The following is a 7,375-nucleotide window of genomic DNA, read 5'->3' on the forward strand; positions in this document are numbered from 1 at the left end:
CTGTAAGAAGTCCTGAATAGTATGCATCTGTGAGCAACAGGCAACATATGTTTCCATTTGAGGGGAAAAGCCCATTTTCAGAAACAGTAGGTTTCCTGGCTGTTGAATATCAAGAACAACTTCCCACTAATATGAGAGAAAAAAACAGTATCTACTGCAAATATTCCAAAATGTCCTTTTCAAATTCATCAGTATTTATTAGTTTGCAGTAGAATCACTTCAACTCCTGAGAGCTATAAATTAGGTCCCTTCTATATCACTTAAGGCTTTTTTTTTCAAAATGACCTGTTAAATTTGCTGCATTTTTTAACCTTTACAAATAAAAATATCCAAATACTCAACATGACTCTTGGTCACTTGTTCTAATACTTTGTCAACTTGATGGTTCCCAACAATTCTCCTCCTGCATGCTGGCAATATATTTTCCCAATTCAGAACTTGTGGGTCTGAAGCACATTGGTGCTCAGCCTGCACTGTTAGAAGAAGAGAAGGTGCAAGTACTGTTAATAGATCCCTTGCAAAATGAAATCCGTCAGACCTTATTTTAGAACTATGTGATGGAAAATACAGCATGTGTGCCCACCTTTTATCACCACATGCACAAAAGGGATTACAGCTCTGCTGAGTTAGGGAAAGTGAATCTGGCATGGGCATGCTGGAAAACCAGGTGGGCCCTTTAAGTTACAGGGAAACACAAAACAAGTTAGCAATACAGCTTCAGGCTTTATTAACTTGCACCTGTTTCCCTTTCTGTATTCTGGAGCCCAAGTTCTGATGTGGGTTTCATGGAAACACAGCTACTGCTCCCAGTATCCAACAGAAGTCTATAGGATTAGATTGAAGAGGGAAGGACTTTGATTTCTATGTGATTGCCTATTACCTTATGAAGATCATTGGAAATCTATAGGAATCTCAAAAGGAGGCAGAACACGCACCACATCTGGTATGGAGCTAACCATTTCCACTTCACTGAAAAGAAGTAGGAGGAAATTCCACAAATAACTGTTGCTTATATGGGTTATTTCTGTGTAAGGTAAAATGGAGCCTTAAGTGTTTTCTGTGTCCTTACCCTAGTTTGTCCTTATCCAAGCAAAAGCCAACTGAAATCAGTGTATGCAGTGTAGTAGCCATCTTGGTTCCAGGATATTAGTGAGACAAGGCAGGTGAGGTAAAATCTTTTTTGGACCAACTCCTGTTGATGAGAGAAACAAGCTTTTGAGCTTACACAGACCTCTTCTTCACCTAGGGGAATGAACACAGAGCATCACAGCTAAGTACAGAATGGAACAGATAGTTTAGCATAGTACTTGAATGAAAGAAATTAGCGTTTTGCCCCAGTAAAGGCCTTAGGATTTGGTCCATTCCACTTTGTATAATGTAAGTTTAAATGAAAAAACATAGATTACTTCATAATGTCTTCTTGTAAAATTCCATTGTTAAGATATTAGTTTAAAGGTATTGAAGTTATTCACAATTTTATAGACCCTGCTCTAGAAGGAAAATGAGAGAATGAACCAGGAAGTCTTGGAGAGCATTATCTTGGCTTAGTATTAGAAGTTTGCCCTTTAAGGATTCAGAGACTGTTTAGAAATAGCAAATTCCAACATTTCATTTCCATTTACCATTGTTGCATTGCAATGTTTTTAATCACGCTGTTTCTAATGAAAAGCAGTCTCAGGAGGAAGAAATCTCTCAAAGGAGCTTTACACATTGATTAGTTTAGTCAGCGTTATTCACACAAAAATCTACAAGGATGCACATGATTCATGGTATAGATCAATAATATTATAATGTAATCTCCTGTAAGACATTACTTTGAAGCTGTGCTTTTTATTTCTTACTGTAAAACATTAAGCAGACAGGTTTTTCCTTCTCTGTTGCCAGTGCATTTCCCTCATTTGAATTTATTTGAATACAAATAGTAGCAAGAATGTTAGAAGAGATTAATCCTTTTATAGCAATGGTATTTAGAAAGTCAGGGTTCCGTGTAAACAAATAAGAGGTATATGATCAAAAAGAAAGAAAGATGAGGCACAAAACTGGGAGCCAGGACACCTGGGTTCTATTTCCAGCTAAGAGTCTTCATGTGTGAATTTGAGAAAATCTCATAGTCGTGTGAGACTAGATTTTTAAACAGACGTTAGATACCCAATTCCCATTGACTTCAGTTTCCCTGTCTATAAATAGGATACGAATACTCCCTCTGAAAAGTATTGGGGGAGGATTAATTCAGAAAGTAGAATGATGAGTACCACAGAATTGCCAGTAAATAAAAACAAACAGTTGAATCTAAATTCGGGCATTAAAGCCATGAGATATGTTTCCAACAAACGTGAAACTACTCTACCGCATTCTGGTCCATGATCCAGGAAACCACATATGGATGTGCATAAATCCATCCTTATTCAGCACAGCACCTTAGCATATGCATAATTTTTCATTTTGAATTCAGTAGGCTTTGCTTAACTATATTCTTGAATAAGAATGTTTGACTGAACATGTTTGAAACCTAATAAAGCTGAAGGGCCTAAGATTTAAAAAGGGAAGTCCACAAGAATTAATGTGCAATGTTTAGTCTCGTCATTTTAAGCACGTACAAATAAAAGAAATCACTATATAATACCCAGTGCTCTGGGTCTATAAGTAGGGCTCTACCAAATTTATGCTCCACTTTGGTTAATATCATGCTCATAAGATTTTGAAAATCACAAATGTTATTATTTCAGTTATTTAAATGTGAAATTTCACAGTGTTATAATTGTAGGGGGTCCCGACTTAAACAGTTGGGGGGTGGGGAACTGCAAGGCTATTGTAGGAGAGATTGTGGTGCTTCATTCAGAAATCGGCAGCTGCAGAATGGCAGCTGCTAGCCAGGATCCCAGCTCTGAAGAAGCAGAGCTATTCTAGCAGCAACTCAGAAGTAAGATGGCACGGTATCCTATTGCCACCCTTACATCTGCGCTGCTGCCTGCAGAGCTGGGCTCTCAGTCAGCAGCTGCCACTCTCCGGTCATCCAAAAAGCAGCAGTGCAGAAGTACGAACAGTGTGGTATAGTGTTGCATCCTTATTTCCTCACTACTGCTGGCAGAGTGCTTCTTTCAGAGCTGGGTGCCCAGCCAACAGCTGCCACTCTCAGCTGTCCAGCTTTGAAGGCAGTATAGAAGGGTGGCTATACCATAAAACCCCTAAAATAACATTGTGACCCATCCCTCAACACCCTTTTGATCAGGACCTCAGTTTGAGACACCCAGTAAAATCTATGAAGTATTGGGTAAAATCACACAAAAGACCAGATTTCACAATTCGTGATGTTTCTCAACGCTGTGAATTCGATAGGGCCCACTCTATAAGGCTTAAGCCTTGCTGGAATCCTCCAAAACATGTTTGTTTAAACATGTTTAAACATGTTAATATTATTTAACATCCTGATCCAAATATTCATCTCCAGCAGAAAATCCCAGTGAAATGGGCCAGGCAGAAAGAAAACTCTACAAAAGGTTTTTAAAATGTGGCCCAAAATATTTGGTATATTTTTAGTGAGAGCTTTTTAAAAGTCTACAATGTAACACTGTTTGATAGCAGAAAACATAATTGCAGCACTTTTCTATTTATTAAGTATCAAAAGCCATTAGGATAAAAGAATGAGTTCCATTTTTCAATAGCTACTATTAGTTTCAAAACTGAATAGAGAACACATTTTAATATCTATTCTTTACTCAAGATATCACTCTCATAAAAGCAAAATAATTCATTCCTGCAAACTTTATTAAATATCAACATTGCTTGCATCCTGCAGGTTACTTCATTCTGCTCATCATTAGTCCCAAAATTCAATTACCTTACAAACAAATTTGATACACATATACATTTTTGGATGGCGTAACCACTCTCATTGCCACTTGTCATTGCATTTGAAAACAGAATTAGTCCCAGTCTTTCCAAACAGAACTGCTCTTCGATAATCACCATAAAAGCAGATGACAGTTTGACTTTTTATTCACTTGGAAGTAGTTAAGACTACCTTGTGCAATTTACCTTCAGGCAAATCTGCTACAGAAGCAGGCAGACATATTCATGTCTTTAGAAAATAAGAACTTTAGGATTTTGGGCCCCTTACTTGTTTTTCACTAAGCAAAAACTCAGAGCCAAGTCTACTCAGGCAATGAACTTTCTGCTTGAACAAAAATGAAGTAAGGACTTTAGAATTTGCCCTTGTTGACAAACACATCATATAAACAGTAGACAATTACTATTTTCTCTCATCTAATGCAAGTTTTTTTCCCTGTGTTTTTTCCCCATGAAAACACTTTTAGTCTGGTTGACTCTATAGTGACTAAGGGTTGGCTCCATGTACCAGTTTGCCATTTGTGTACAAATGGAATCATGAATATTCACATAAATGGCTACAAGAAGGATCATGCTTCACAGTATAAGAGATTACATTGTGTTATGGATCTATATAGTATTTGTGTAGGTGTGCAACTACTTGAGGTGTGCCATATTGAGAAAACAATTCTTCCCTCTTACATCAGTGTTTCATTTCCTAACATGCATATTACTGGGGGGCCCTTAATTAGTGAAGTAATTTATCAGCAAAACAGCTTCAGTGTAAATGGAGATCCAATGTGCAGATTCACAGTAACCTGATTTGGAATCGGTAAATTTTAATGTACTGAAACCAATCAAGATTTTCAGTCTACCTCACTTCAAATGAAATTCTACTACATCAGACTTCCAATGAGCACGTTCTGCTGTATTTATATCCCCTTTTGCTTTATTTAGTATTGATTTCAGATACATTGTAAAACCTTCATACAGAGAATGCAGTACACCAACTATAATAAGTTATCACTCAAGTGAGGTGTGTCAGTTTAAATGGCAAGGGACATTACTCAACAGATGTCTCTTTCTCTAAACTACTCTCTCTCTCTTTCTCTCTCTGATGGCACATCTACCCCAACTGGAGGACAAAGAGTTAATAGAACCCGAGGGAGGCTGCAGAATGAGCAGCTAATAAGAGTGGGGCTGTGAAGAACAGACAATCAGGGCTCTGCAGGTGCATAAAAAAGGGAGCTGAAAGGCAGAGTAAGGACAGTTGCTGCTGAGAACCCAGGATTTAAGAAACTTTGCCCTGGAGGGCTGAGAGAACTGTTATTTGTCATCTGAAGAAGTGGGTTGTGCCCACAAAAGCTCATGATACCATCTATTTTTTGGTTAGTCTCTAAGGCCAACTCATTTTTAAGCCTGGTGTGGAGTTGCAGTCCTCCCCTCCCCCACTACCAGTGGGACTCTCCCTAGCCCATCTCTGACCCAGAGTGTTGGGTGGGGGCTACAGCCTGACCAGGATAAGATCCAGGCAGGCAGCAGTGGCGGACTCTCCTCTAGCCCTAAGTGGGGCAGGAGAGCCTGAGTTTTCCTCAGCTCATGTCCCTGCTCCTCAGGCTCCCTGCCCAGGGCAGGTGGAGGGTCTGTGCCATGGTTCTTCAGAGCTACGCACCCATCCCTTACCTCCAGAGCCCTGCATAGATACAAAATTTGTCTCCGCATCCAAGATGCTATTTGTGAAAATGGTCCATGGATGTAGAAGAGACACCACTCATATTTGCAGGGCTCTAGAGATAAGAGCACAGAAGATGCTGGGGCCATGGGGAAGTGGCCCAGGGAAACAGAGTCACATCGACCTAGGTTACAAAGCAGTAGCAGGAGACTGCTATTTTACAGAGTCCCTAGGTTTGGTCTGGAGTAGTGGATGGGGTTAGGTTTCTTTTCCATCTCCTTTCCTCTCCCTTCCCCCACCCCCACTGGTCACTAGGCACATGGCAAGACTGTTGGACAGAGATATCTCCTGAGAAGGGGATAAAGAAGATGGTGACCTAGCTGGAGAGCTGAGTCTAGAAAAGGATGCTGCAGTTCCAGGAGCTGAGATAGGAGTTGTAGGCAGGAACAGAGACAGAGTTGGTGTTCAGACTACAGACATGGGCATTCGTTTTGAGCATGACCAGTACGAGGCACCAGTCTAGTGATGAGGATTTTATCCTGTGACACACACAACTATACTTAAAGGGAGAAAGAAGCTTCTGAGGATGGCAAAAAAACCTGTAGTAGTCATATGTGGGAAACTCAGCCTCCTATAAAGGACCTCATATAAAGGTCTCTAATAGCTACAGGTAGGTGTAAGCCTAGAAGTACAGGCTTTAATATTGCTTCCAACATTTTTATTCTCATTAATTATGACAACTCTGGATGTTCTTTCCATATAAATTTCCAATCTCTTTTAAACAAATTTTTGGCTTCAACACTGGTAATGAGTTCCACAGCTTAATTATACATGTGTGGCAAATTATTTCCTTGCCAAGCTCATATTTGTCATGTTTTAATTTCTTTCATTTGTCCCTTGTTCATGTGTTATGAGAGAGGAGAATAGAAACTTCCAACTTCCAATCGTGCATGGTGCATGTATGCACTTGCGTAATTTCACACCTAAGACAAACCAGAAAGGCTTAGACATGTTTGGTGGCATCCTTAATTCTTTTCTGATTGTTGTGCACAGGAAACATGGAGAGATATCATTCCATAGCATCTGAAGATATGGGTAAGAAGCTGGAGAATTCTACTCCTTGAGGAGTCTCTGCTGCTACTTTATTCCGGAAGGAATCAAACTAGGCCTACACCAGCCCCTGAATAGGAGAGGTGCAAGCTGTTTCTCTTGCCCCTGCAATGCCACAGAGTAAATTTAGGATAGAGTATACATTTCTGTCTAGCTAATCCCCTTAGTTCGAACTGACTGCCCACAGCTACACGCGGCAGTCAGAAGTTAATCCGAACTAAATCCTTAGTTCGGATTAACTATTACTCCTCCTGCAATGACGTGTAGTTCGAACTAGGGGGCTAGTGCAGACATACCCTTAGAGAGTTAATTCCCTATGAGGTGTATGAGTTACAACTGCTCTACAGTACAGTACTTGTAATGGGAGAATTTAAAAATACTATTTCTTTTTTTTTTACAGTGCAAATATTTGTAATAAAAAATATAAAGTAAGTACTGTACACTTTGTATTCAGTGTTGTAATTGAGATAAAAATATTTGGGATAGAAAGGTAGAAAACATCAAAAATATTTAAATAATTGGCATTCTATTATTGTTTAACAGTGTGATTAATCACAATTAATTTTTTAATCGCTTGACAGCCCTAATAATCATTTGGCTTGGGTTGTTACTGTGGTCAAGGAGGGGAGCTTGCATTTTGCGCTGAAGCTTCATGATCAGCTCTAGGAGCAAATTCTATTTTCATTTTGTCTTCAAGCCAGATAAAGCTTTTGCTAGTGCCAGTATGTCCCTTTTGAATTGTTTTCTCTTCTAAAGAAAACTTTAGGT

General features: G+C 39.3%; 1 long non-coding RNA gene across 1 annotated transcript in view; it reads left to right on the forward strand.

Annotated features, from left to right (window-relative positions):
* Positions 1–6,690, forward strand: part of LOC142827337 (uncharacterized) — a 28,333-nt gene extending 21,643 nt beyond the window's left edge. The window contains exon 3 of the long non-coding RNA XR_012902043.1: positions 6,551–6,690. This is a non-coding gene — a long non-coding RNA (uncharacterized LOC142827337). The remainder of the gene's footprint in view (positions 1–6,550) is intronic.
* Positions 6,691–7,375: the final 685 nt, after the last annotated feature.

This window comes from Pelodiscus sinensis, chromosome 2 (genome assembly GCF_049634645.1).
Source record: "Pelodiscus sinensis isolate JC-2024 chromosome 2, ASM4963464v1, whole genome shotgun sequence".
In the NCBI taxonomy this organism is placed as follows: domain Eukaryota; kingdom Metazoa; phylum Chordata; order Testudines; family Trionychidae; genus Pelodiscus; species Pelodiscus sinensis.